Source organism: Sinohyriopsis cumingii, chromosome 12 (assembly GCF_028554795.1).
Source record: "Sinohyriopsis cumingii isolate HCF-2022 chromosome 12, ASM2855479v2, whole genome shotgun sequence".
Lineage (NCBI taxonomy): Eukaryota > Metazoa > Mollusca > Bivalvia > Unionida > Unionidae > Sinohyriopsis > Sinohyriopsis cumingii.
The window spans coordinates 80,815,169-80,828,519 of record NC_142972.1 but is presented as its reverse complement, the minus strand read 5'-3'; the positions used below and the strand labels follow the sequence as shown (position 1 = coordinate 80,828,519).

The 13,351-nt window shown below is 34.7% G+C and overlaps 1 protein-coding gene across 1 annotated transcript in view; it reads right to left on the bottom strand.

The window, feature by feature from the left end:
* LOC149786824 (interferon-induced protein 44-like) overlaps positions 1-13,351 on the bottom strand; it is a 208,531-nt gene that overhangs the window by 188,668 nt on the left and 6,512 nt on the right. The window contains exon 2 of the mRNA XM_089978270.1: positions 8,928-9,090. The gene's annotated coding sequence lies outside the window, so the exon portion shown is untranslated. The remainder of the gene's footprint in view (positions 1-8,927; positions 9,091-13,351) is intronic.

Genomic DNA, 13,351 nt, shown 5'->3' with positions numbered 1-13,351 from the left:
GTATATATATATATATATATATATATATATATATATATATATATATATATATATATATATATATATATATATATATATAATTAAATAAATCTTGGTTTCCAGTTGCATGGAATAGCTGAAGATCTGGCGCAGGTTTTGCATTACTGTATCACTTGTAAAATGAGTACAACTGCAAACTGCACAGACAATCTCCCTTTTTGGATTTAGGCAGCGGTGCAAAGATACGTCCGGAGCCCTATATGAGGTCTTCCCGTGGAATCTGTCGTGACAGAAACATACATTTGATATCTTCGCGAACATCTTTGTAACCGCGAAGAAGTTCTAGGTGAAGTCAGTCAACATACTCTGCTATGACATCACTGGCAGTTTTCTGTTGTTGACAGTGTATAATGGATTGAAGATCATGCCAGACACATTCATGTTCAGATATTTGTACAGTCCAAAGGACAAACAAAATGTTGGCGAGGCCATACGCGTCAATTGCGAGCAATAGCATTAACGTGTTACAGGTGTCCCGAATCACTTTAGGCACGTGTGCGCATTGTTGTGTTATATAGATCACTGATGCTTGTTGTGTCGACTTCGGGAAAATATTCTTGCATATGTTGTTTCTGTGTTCAACCATCGTTTCGTCGTACACGCCAAGATTTCCTCTCTCGTATTAAGGTCTTCAATGGTACGCAATTCATCGAACGTGGAAAGGAAATCAATGTTGGAAGATTTGATTCTTAGAAATGACTGAAGCGCTACCGTAAAATATCTGAACACCTCATACCACGGTCCAGCGTCTGCCAACGGCGCGAAATGAGTTTGGAAACATGTCACTGTGTTTGGGTACTTTGGACTTTGCCTTCGCATACAAATTTATGACAGTAAAATCTGAGCTATTTCAAGTTCGTGATGTCATGCTGAATGTCAGTTGGTGTATAACACAATCATGCCTTCATATTGTATGTGCTTCCCCATGAAAACTCGTTCTGTAAATCCCAGCTCAACTTCACAAAAGTAATTGTCGAGTTCCTATCGTTTCATGACTTTAACAATTAACCGATGCCTCGAGAAGTACCTATCACTCGTACCGATGATGCATGTTGCAAACATGAGCTTGCTTATAATATCTGAGTACGTCAGCGTGTCGAGCTAAATCTCATTCATGACCTCAGTTCAATTAATTGTGCACTAGGATGGATATCAAAGGAGGTATGAAGGTTAATATTCTCATTGGAGGTCAAATATATTGATATATAATAATGAAATAACAATCCATCATGCACAATAGAAACATCATTTCAGATGGGATGTTATCTAAAATCTACAACAGTCCTCGCGGATACTGGAGGGGTGAAGCAGTCATTAAAATGTTAGCAAGTGCTGCAAACGTCATCCTTAGGACTGCTTGAACATGGTTGGCTAAACGCGACAAGGATAGACGGCACAACAGAACGATATCTCAATGTGTGCCATTGCAAGCTAACTCCAACAGAAAATCAATAAAATCAATAAAATATACAGCAATGGAATACTTGTTATAGCTACTTAAAGGACACTTATTCTTCTTGAAATGAGTGTGTGAAATGTGGGTTTTTAACGTTGCTTTAACAATATTTCAGCTATATATCTATGCTGTCTGCATTGTGGCATTTTATAGTGATGTCTAGCACTGGGGGGTCATGCCGCAGACATTTAGCATCATGCCCCACCAATTCACATTATCCTGACAACTGCCCAACCAGTGCTTACACTAACCTCTTAGTGCTGAGCGCCTAATGAGACAGCTGGTAGTACTATTTTTACAAGTCTTTGGTATGACTCGTCCGGGGTTCGAACCCGCGACCTCCCGCATCCAAAGCGGACGCTCTAACAACTAGGCAACTGAAGCTGTCTTTCTAGAAATGAGACAGTTATAAATCATATGTTAACAAATAATACATTTCTACGGTATAATCATTTTCAAACATGTAAACACAGGGAAGAAATGAAAAACAAAATCATACTGAGATATGAATTTCAGCACTGTTTTATACACATGCAATAACATCGTTTCTAGCCTTCTATAAAAGATTTTAAACTGACAAAAGATACCACAACAAAAACAGGCAGATAGCCGAAAACTCGGTTCATCAAATACAAATATCGTCTGTTTTGTGGGCTGATTTCTGAGCTAAAGTTTGGTTGTTCGAATCTCAGCAGGCATGATTGTCAAACAAATTGGGATTGACCTAAATACATGAATGCTTATTTCATATGGGAGCATTGTATCACCATATTAAAGATATTTAAAGGTGATTTACCATATGGAGTAGGGTTTGGAACATTACATGCCTTGTGCTAGGTAAAATTTGCAAGAGAAAAATATGTGTTGCGTACTTTCTTCAACTAAACATTAATATAGCGGTGGTCCAATTAAATACTTTTTAAATGTTTGTTCATTACTTGAGACTAAATTTGTATTAAGTCGAGGAGAAAAAAATTTATATTTCATTCTACCCAATAACAGTGTCTAGGAACATGATTGTCACGATTTTTCAATGACCTTTTTATTAATTTATCATTTAACGAGTCTTGGGAGATAATGTGTTTGTCAGACGACTGAAGGAAGAAAAAGTTGTAGTAAAGACTCGTACTCCAGCTGGTGCTGATTGGAAGCTATTTACGTCATAAGCTATGTCACTAACGACTGGTGCAATAGGAGATAGTATAGTTAAGGAAGCCTTGAGCTAGTTGCTATCTTGCATAAAAATGTAAGTTAGTGTTTTTGTAGTCTTGATCCATGATTATCCAGCCTTATTTTTCTCGACATAAAACTTCAATAGTTACTAAATTTTTTGCATTGGTTACCATTCTGGCTGTCTTATTTTTGACATTTTTGATTTCCCGTTTCCCAAGTAATTTATATTCTTAAATTGACACATTTTTAAAATATGATACTGCCAAAATAATTTATTGTTGTGTAATCGCATGTTTTTATTGTCTTACTTGGATCCATAAAATCCCTGAAATTTTAAATTGTCTCATAAAATTGTAAAACGACAAGTGATATTTCGCTCTTACTGGGTCATTTATAGTCATCGGAATGGCTTATACTAAAGTAAAACAAATATAGGAATAATGTATATGCTTATGTATTGTGTTGTTTCTGTTTTTATTTATACTACACCAAGTAAAGTTGGAAACATAAATCAATTAAATAAATAAAATTTACGAAGCAAACGGAATTCTGAAATTTTCCCTTGGACAAGGAGGTGGTAATTCTACGAAGTCCTCTTAAGTGTAGTGAACTACAGGTGTGTAAACCTCTGTCCCCGTAGTGTATGCCATTTACTACATGTGTGTCATCCCCCGAATGTAAGTGGAAAACACATCATATCAGTAAAATAAATATGTAGTTTTTCCAAGTATCTAGACCCTGATATAAGTTTTCGTTTAAAATCAAACAAAATCCTCTATAAAGGAAGCGTATAAATGCTTTCCTTGAGGTGGACCTCCTAATGTATGTGGATTTACAAGGTCCTCCTAATGTAGGTATTGCTTGTGTGTGTGTGTGTGTGTGTGTGTGTGTGTGTGTGTGTGTGTGATTCATGTTTTTAATGTAGCTTTAACATTTTTGTCATATCGCTGTGATGTCTGCAGTATGGCAGTTTATACTGATGTCTAGAAATGGGGCATCATACCACATACATATAGCATCATGCCCCACCCAGTCACATTATCCTGACACCAGGCCGACCAAGTCGTAACACTAATATCTTAATGCTGAGCACCAAGATAGCAGCTGCTAAAACCGTTTATAGAAGTCTTTAGTACTACTCAGCTTGGGTTCAAACCCATAACCTCCAGCATCCAAGGCAGATACTCTAACCACTTAGGCTACCGGAGCAGTCTCCATCAGAAAAGAGACTTCAAAGGAGGCATAGTCAGACTAGCAAGTATACTTTAATCTATGGAGAAGTGGCAATATGGGTTACCGAGTGTGAGAGATATTCTTGAAAATGTGGTATCTGGTTAATCTGCCATTCAACCAGGGAACATGCCACTCAACACTGTATATTTTGTAAGAAAGACCCATACAACATCTACTGAAAAAAATTAATGTAGCATATTTGAAACAGAGCATGGTAGATTCATATAGCTTTTCAGTGTAGTCACATGACTGATGAATGTCACTAGCCTATGAAGAAATGTGTTGTATGTACATGATGGCCTAATAAAAGCTGCATTGCTCTGAAAACAACGTCGGGTTTTATATGTGTGTTAAGCAGCTGACTGTTATGTCCCCATCTAGTGGACAATATATCAACATGGTAGCAGCAGTGACCAATTAGGGACGCATTGATAATTCTGCAGTTTTAGAGGTAAACTGATTTTAGAAGTTACGCATATTGCATCCTTTATCACAGTGTCGAGTACCAGTGACGGGAAACTAATGATAACATGGTCGACGGTCTCCTAAGCACATTCCACATACCGCCAATATTAAATGCAACCGATGGGAACGTTTCGGAAAAACTTTAATCATTGGAAAATACAAGCGCAGATTTACCTAACTGCAAGTGGAGCAGTTGATAAAGAGGATGAGGTACAAACGGACATAATTTTGTATTGTTCAGGACCATATATTTTGGATCAGTTTGTATGTCAGTCATGTTCTCGGTCCCTCACCCTGACGGATAATCGAAGTTCTACTGTACTTTAAAAATGCAAGTGTTACAAACAGCTGAAGGATTTAATGCAATGGATTAAAAGTGTGTGTAATGATGCTTTAAAACGTGAGTGAAAAACACGTGCGTGCAATACGTTCTTATATTATTAGGCATCTTAATATCCTTATATGTTATTGTTAAGATCTTAAACCTAACAAGCACACAAAATTTCATTTATCTACTCACAGGAGGCCCACACCACAGGAGTCTAACGTTTTATCAATAAAGTACGATGAACTCTCTGACAACACGAAATCACTTTATCGTTACTATAAATGGACACATGGAAGCGATAGAAGACGTGTGAGCAGATGGTTGGGTCACGATTGAACTAATTGTGTACATTTATAGTACCGATAAGGTGATTTCGTATTGTCAGATATTTAGTCGTACTTTATTGATAAAACGTAAGACTAAGTGTCCACACAACGCTTCAAGCAGTCAATGGCGACTTACAAATATGTATGTTTGTGTTGGTTAAACAAATTTTAAAAGGAGATCAACTTATGGAGGGGGTTGAATTATGTCCTGTCTTTTATATTTAGGGGGTGGGAGGAGGGTGTTGTCCTGGGGTATTTTATCTGTATCCGATATTATTTATAGGTAAATTACCCTAAGCAACGATAAGAGACCCACCTCCACCCTCCATAGTGCTGTGGCACTTTGCAGTATCTCCAGTACCTAAATTGCATGTAGATTAAATCAAACAACCGATCCTTAATCTACAGTATGGACTCTAAGAAAAATGCAAGTCACTGTGAGCTATTTTGGCCCAGTTTGCAACAGGAGTTATTGACGGAATATTCCAGCACAAGCAACAGTCACCTAGTCAGTAAAATTGCATGATCAACCGACCTCTTCCATACTTTGGAATATTCCTCCTCCTGTCTACACTGCTAGATCCCTGTTACGTGTACAAATTCCTGCACTACATTTACAGTAATTACAGTGCGCGTTATGTAACGTAACTGCAAACCCGCGATCATGTTTTAGAAGACGGCTTGTCCGGAAGCTGACTAGGCCTATATAGAAGCACGCGCATCACGCTCGATGGTATCAGTTCGGAGGTTAAACCTAGAAGTGAGCAAAAATATCTAGCTAATATTTGGGGCTATGGTATTTCATTATATATGCTAACAGTTCGATACGTAAGAACGATGATGATCAAAAATGCATAATATCTCCGATAGGCTGTACCGTGAATATCTATTAAAAAATTAAAATATAAATATCTATGCATCATTTTAAATAAAGTTGACTTAAACATAAGTTTCAACCTTATTGCTATTTCAATTATATGTATCAAGTGGCTGATACGCTTTTATTTTTTACAGAAACAGTAGAAAATCTTGTTTGACTTTTGGGCCACACTAGATATATTCTTTAGGCGACCGCGGTTGCTCAAATAGTCGCTCGTATGTCGACCAAAGGTCGCATTTCTGCTAACACAAATATATATGGTTATGTATATTTGACTTAATTATATCTGGTTTAATATATATTTATTTCAATTTAATTGTCAGTTTAAATTTTTTCCAGTTTTCATTACATGCTATTGTAATGTAAATTTATTCACTAGAGATGATACTTTTTTTCAGAAAATAATTTGACCTTGACTGTTAGTTTATTAACACCAGGTGTTGATCTAAATCCTGACCTTGATTCAAACTTTGTAGCAACCACGTAAACAAGTTCTATTTTTATTTTAAAATGATTGGTTTTTGTCGAGGTCATGATGGTACTTCGTGTTTAAGATGTAAACAATTTTTTTTATTTCTTAGACTAAAATGATTGGCTTTCGTCAGGGCCACACTGGGTAATCTTTAAGAGGTACCTAATTTTTACGAGCTTCGAGAACATGATCACGTGACCACCTGTTTACGTTTTAGAAGACGATATAACCTATATTTTGGAGAATTATTTTCAGTAGACGTTGGGCTGTTACACTGGAAGTTGTATGTTGTGCTGTTCTTTCAAATTACTTGCATTGGAGTTGTTTCAAATTATTTGGATTCAAAAGGATTAATTTTTTTTTCCTGGGAAAAAACATGTGCTCATGTGAGATTCTTAATCAAAGACAGTTCTTATTAAAAAAATTATTCAGCTTTCCAAAACCGGAGGGATAATTCTTGTTTCTAGAAGGAACTTTAGACTTCAACATCACATATTTCAGCATATGTCATCGTCTTCCATCTTGGACTCTTCGTCGGGAATTCGAACTTGAGTAGAAAATTTAGTTATTGGGATTTTAAAAATTGTATTCTTTGATTAATTTTGGATTTGATTCATAAAACCTTAAGTTCATACTATTTTAATTTTTTCAGAATTTTTTCAGGCAAATAAACTATTGTATTTTTTCAAAGCTTGTTGTTTGCACTCTCTCTTGTGTTACTGTTTATTCGAGCCTAAACATATATATATATATATATATATATAATTGCCGGGTCTTAGACCCGACAATACAGGTTTAAGGCTAAAATACGTTTTAGTGACATATGAAAGAATTAATTATGATATATTGATTATGGACCTACATATACATTAGCACTTGTTAATACCACATTATTAGACATATATTGACAATTAAACAGATGCAGTGATAATGAAGGAAACAAAAGAGAAGGAAAATGCCATACATTAATTACCAAGTTACATACTCGAAATGCGAACTGATCAGTGTTGATTGGCAGCAATATAGATATATGCAAACCTATCATTCCAATGCTCTTAATTTCTCTACTAATGAAGCTTATACGATTTATTATAATTAATTTGATCCATCTCTAATACATAGGCCACTAACGTAAATAATAACTTTAAGACGTTTCGCGCTTAGAAACATTGATTTCCAGCTGACAGTGGAATGTGGTAAAATTGTGATATATCTTAGTGAAAAGATGATTTGTGTCCCTGGCATAATATAGGTGATTCACTTCAGAATCTGTTTAATTGTCAATATATTTCTGAATTACGAAAACAATATATGTGCTGGAGGTACCTAAGAGATGAAAATACACACAAATTTGGTTAGTTGCTAAATCGCACAAATGTTGAGGAACAGAATAAATGAAACAAATTACTAGAATTGATATTTAAATAATTCTGAACTTACTTAAAGTCAAAATAGTCATGTCCATTTCTGTTTACATAACAAATGTGTATGCATTATTTCTCAATATGTATTCATTAATTAAGACAAGAATAGTTAAATTTGTTCATGATTTCTTTTCTGAATGTTCGCAACTTTTCATGCATCAAAAACGATAATACATTATCGGTTGTGTATCCTGATTTAATTGTTTGCACATTCAATATCTCTTTTTGATTTATCTGATCTAAGAAAATGAAACTGTCTTTCTAAGTTGTACATCTTCTCAAAGTCTTGTGTTTCACACGTCCATGCATGTTTTCCATACATAGAAAAGTACACATTAACAAGTAATATCTGTAAACGTTCCTGTGATTATTAGCTAATTGTATCAAGTAACCATTAACAATTAATTTTATTACTTCTATGAGGACCTCTCTCTCTTTGACTTAATGTTGTTGTCATGTACATATTTTGTATCGTTATTTGAGGAGGTTGCTATATTAATGGAGAAACGTATCGGATTACCAAAACTTTCCAACTTTTTTTATACGACGGTGAAAACATAACCTGAAGCAGCCTGTTCAGTTTGTATTCCCTAGACTACATTGGCCATGATTGAGATCTTGCATGAAATATAAATTTGTCATGCCAAGAAGGTACATTAATTTAGCTAAACATTAACCGTATGGTCTCTGTAAATATAATTAGCTGTCTGTTGTACTTAATGTTTATAATATTTGCATTACCTTACAGTAATGATAGAGGTTCTGTGAACTAGAGAAATAAATGAGCCCATGGATTTCTAATCTTTGCTGAATGATCCGTGAGCATTTATTTATCATAAAACAGCGCACGATAGTTATTCTTGTGTAGTCACTTGTATCAGGTTTAGAATTTAATCCTACACAGCAAAGCTTTTTGCACAAACGTGTACTCAAGCAGCACGTTGAACAGGGATGTTTGTGTACGACTGACATAACACAGTCTCGTAAATCAAACCATCTCATTCTAGTTTCATCATGTCATACTTGTGCTTAAAGAATCTTTTTAAAAAGAATGACTATTTAACCATCTGTTGCATGTATAGTAAGTATACCGAGTATATGATATATGCTTTAGAAAGTTTAGTGTCTTACCCATTCTATGAACGCGGTCGGTTATAGGCTCAGTTGGATATACACTGTTAGAATTTGTTCTTGCTTGCGATTAAAATACCCAAACCTTCCCTTTAAGAATGTATGGCAGAATGATAGGCGTGTCGTGACATGCGCTGTAAATCGTGGGCTTGTATGAAAACAGCTGAAAACAAACAAACACCACAATAGACAGACAATATCTGCCATTAAATAATGGCCATTTTGTGTATAATAGCTGCTTTATTAAGAGTTTCCTCTGGGTAAATACACGTGTGTGGTACATGCACGTAGCTGACTGAACGTGTGGATTTTTAGAGAATTTTCAGTCCCAGAAACTGCAAATTATATGCTTTAGATTAAGTTCACAATTTATGGTCAGTATTCATCTTGTCTCTTCCATGAAATACCATTTCATTTTGACAGAATTATTAGCTGATAGTTTAAGCATTTCCAGCCTGGCAAATCTGTTAATAAGTATTTGACATCAGTAGTGTATCATACTTCCTTCGTTTGAATTACTGTGTATATAAGGTTCTATTTTGTATATTCAATCAACGAAATACAAAATCATTTAAACATTTTTACATAAAAGACCAGAAGGGATTTAGGTTTTCTGTTATGGGAAGGGTGTTGATATAGATCCGTCTGACACATAATGATTTACTATTTGCTTGCAGGAGATGTTTGCGATCATAAACAAAATAGCATTGACAAGTGTTTATTCACTGAACCATCTAGTGCCTATTCATCTTTTCCTTATGAAACAGAATCCCCAGTCTTTAATATTATGCATGGTACTCATTCTCGTTTACATGTTTACTACCACTGTCTTGCCTATAAGTCAGGTCCAATTGCAAACAACATAGACCGAATCTGTCACATAAGGCACTGATTGAGGATTCAAATACACTATTATAAAAATGAAATTAAATAGTTCATGAATAGACAGACAACATATCTTTATTTTTTTAATTGAATTTTTTACCAAAGAAGCCTAAATTTTAATTCCACACATTGCAAACAAATTGATTTCTCGTTTTCTCTACTTCTATGACAGTAATTTGCAATGTTGGCAAAATGGCAAGAAGTCAAGGAAACTGTTAATCTTTAAATAGCGGTGTTTTTTTTAAAAAAAAAATTGTTTTATCAATCTCATTATTTGATCATTTTTATTTTTAGTGTAAAATATTAAGTATTCATGAGGCTTACATTTTGTAATTTGGGAGTGCATGGATGATTCTGTTAAATTGCAGATTCGTGGGTCACAGTTATTTGCCCTAACACCTAATACCACAGTGCAGTTTTTAATGATGAATCTAATTGTAACAATCATTATTAAAAACAAAACAAAATTATATATATATATATATATATATATATATATATATATATATATATATATATATATATATATATATATATATATATATATATACAACGTGACAAATTTTATAATTTAGACAAATTTAACGATGTGTAATATCAACCCCTAGCTTATTAATGAATGGAAAATGCTTTGACCCATCTGATAATATGGATGGTTGAGATTATGACTAATTTACTTAGCATGTCTGAGTGAATAGTATGCACAAATATTTATGTACATGAACTAACAATCATGTATGTTATATATATATATATATATATATATATATATATATATATATATATATATATATATATATATATATATATATATATATATATATATATATATATATATATATATATATATATATATATATATATATATATATATATATATATATATATATATATATATATATATATATATATATATATATATATATATATATATATATATATATATATATATATATATATATATATATATATATATATATATAATTAAATAAATCTTGGTTTCCAGTTGCATGGAATAGCTGAAGATCTGGCGCAGGTTTTGCATTACTGTATCACTTGTAAAATGAGTACAACTGCAAACTGCACAGACAATCTCCATTTTTGGATTTAGGCAGCGGTGCAAAGATACGTCCGGAGCCCTATATGAGGTCTTCCCGTGGAATCTGTCGTGACAGAAACATACATTTGATATCTTCGCGAACATCTTTGTAACCGCGAAGAAGTTCTAGGTGAAGTCAGTCAACATACTCTGCTATGACATCACTGGCAGTTTTCTGTTGTTGACAGTGTATAATGGATTGAAGATCATGCCAGACACATTCATGTTCAGATATTTGTACAGTCCAAAGGACAAACAAAATGTTGGCGAGGCCATACGCGTCAATTGCGAGCAATAGCATTAACGTGTTACAGGTGTCCCGAATCACTTTAGGCACGTGTGCGCATTGTTGTGTTATATAGATCACTGATGCTTGTTGTGTCGACTTCGGGAAAATATTCTTGCATATGTTGTTTCTGTGTTCAACCATCGTTTCGTCGTACACGCCAAGATTTCCTCTCTCGTATTAAGGTCTTCAATGGTACGCAATTCATCGAACGTGGAAAGGAAATCAATGTTGGAAGATTTGATTCTTAGAAATGACTGAAGCGCTACCGTAAAATATCTGAACACCTCATACCACGGTCCAGCGTCTGCCAACGGCGCGAAATGAGTTTGGAAACATGTCACTGTGTTTGGGTACTTTGGACTTTGCCTTCGCATACAAATTTATGACAGTAAAATCTGAGCTATTTCAAGTTCGTGATGTCATGCTGAATGTCAGTTGGTGTATAACACAATCATGCCTTCATATTGTATGTGCTTCCCCATGAAAACTCGTTCTGTAAATCCCAGCTCAACTTCACAAAAGTAATTGTCGAGTTCCTATCGTTTCATGACTTTAACAATTAACCGATGCCTCGAGAAGTACCTATCACTCGTACCGATGATGCATGTTGCAAACATGAGCTTGCTTATAATATCTGAGTACGTCAGCGTGTCGAGCTAAATCTCATTCATGACCTCAGTTCAATTAATTGTGCACTAGGATGGATATCAAAGGAGGTATGAAGGTTAATATTCTCATTGGAGGTCAAATATATTGATATATAATAATGAAATAACAATCCATCATGCACAATAGAAACATCATTTCAGATGGGATGTTATCCAAAATCTACAACAGTCCTCGCGGATACTGGAGGGGTGAAGCAGTCATTAAAATGTTAGCAAGTGCTGCAAACGTCATCCTTAGGACTGCTTGAACATGGTTGGCTAAACGCGACAAGGATAGACGGCACAACAGAACGATATCTCAATGTGTGCCATTGCAAGCTAACTCCAACAGAAAATCAATAAAATCAATAAAATATACAGCACTGGAATACTTGTTATAGCTACTTAAAGGACACTTATTCTTCTTGAAATGAGTGTGTGAAATGTGGGTTTTTAACGTTGCTTTAACAATATTTCAGCTATATATCTATGCTGTCTGCATTGTGGCATTTTATAGTGATGTCTAGCACTGGGGGGTCATGCCGCAGACATTTAGCATCATGCCCCACCAATTCACATTATCCTGACAACTGCCCAACCAGTGCTTACACTAACCTCTTAGTGCTGAGCGCCTAATGAGACAGCTGGTAGTACTATTTTTACAAGTCTTTGGTATGACTCGTCCGGGGTTCGAACCCGCGACCTCCCGCATCCAAAGCGGACGCTCTAACAACTAGGCAACTGAAGCTGTCTTTCTAGAAATGAGACAGTTATAAATCATATGTTAACAAATAATACATTTCTACGGTATAATCATTTTCAAACATGTAAACACAGGGAAGAAATGAAAAACAAAATCATACTGAGATATGAATTTCAGCACTGTTTTATACACATGCAATAACATCGTTTCTATCCTTCTATAAAAGATTTTAAACTGACAAAAGATACCACAACAAAAACAGGCAGATAGCCGAAAACTCGGTTCATCAAATACAAATATCGTCTGTTTTGTGGGCTGATTTCTGAGCTAAAGTTTGGTTGTTCGAATCTCAGCAGGCATGATTGTCAAACAAATTGGGATGGACCTAAATACATGAATGCTTATTTCATATGGGAGCATTGTATCACCATATTAAAGATATTTAAAGGTGATTTACCATATGGAGTAGGGTTTGGAACATTACATGCCTTGTGCTAGGTAAAATTTGCAAGAGAAAAATATGTGTTGCGTACTTTCTTCAACTAAACATTAATATAGCGGTGGTCCAATTAAATACTTTTTAAATGTTTGTTCATTACTTGAGACTAAATTTGTATTAAGTCGAGGAGAAAAAAATTGATATTTCATTCTACCCAATAACAGTGTCTAGGAACATGATTGTCACGATTTTTCAATGACCTTTTTATTAATTTATCATTTAACGAGTCTTGGGAGATAATGTGTTTGTCAGACGACCGAAGGAAGAAAAAGTTGTAGTAAAGACTTGTACTCCAGCTGGTG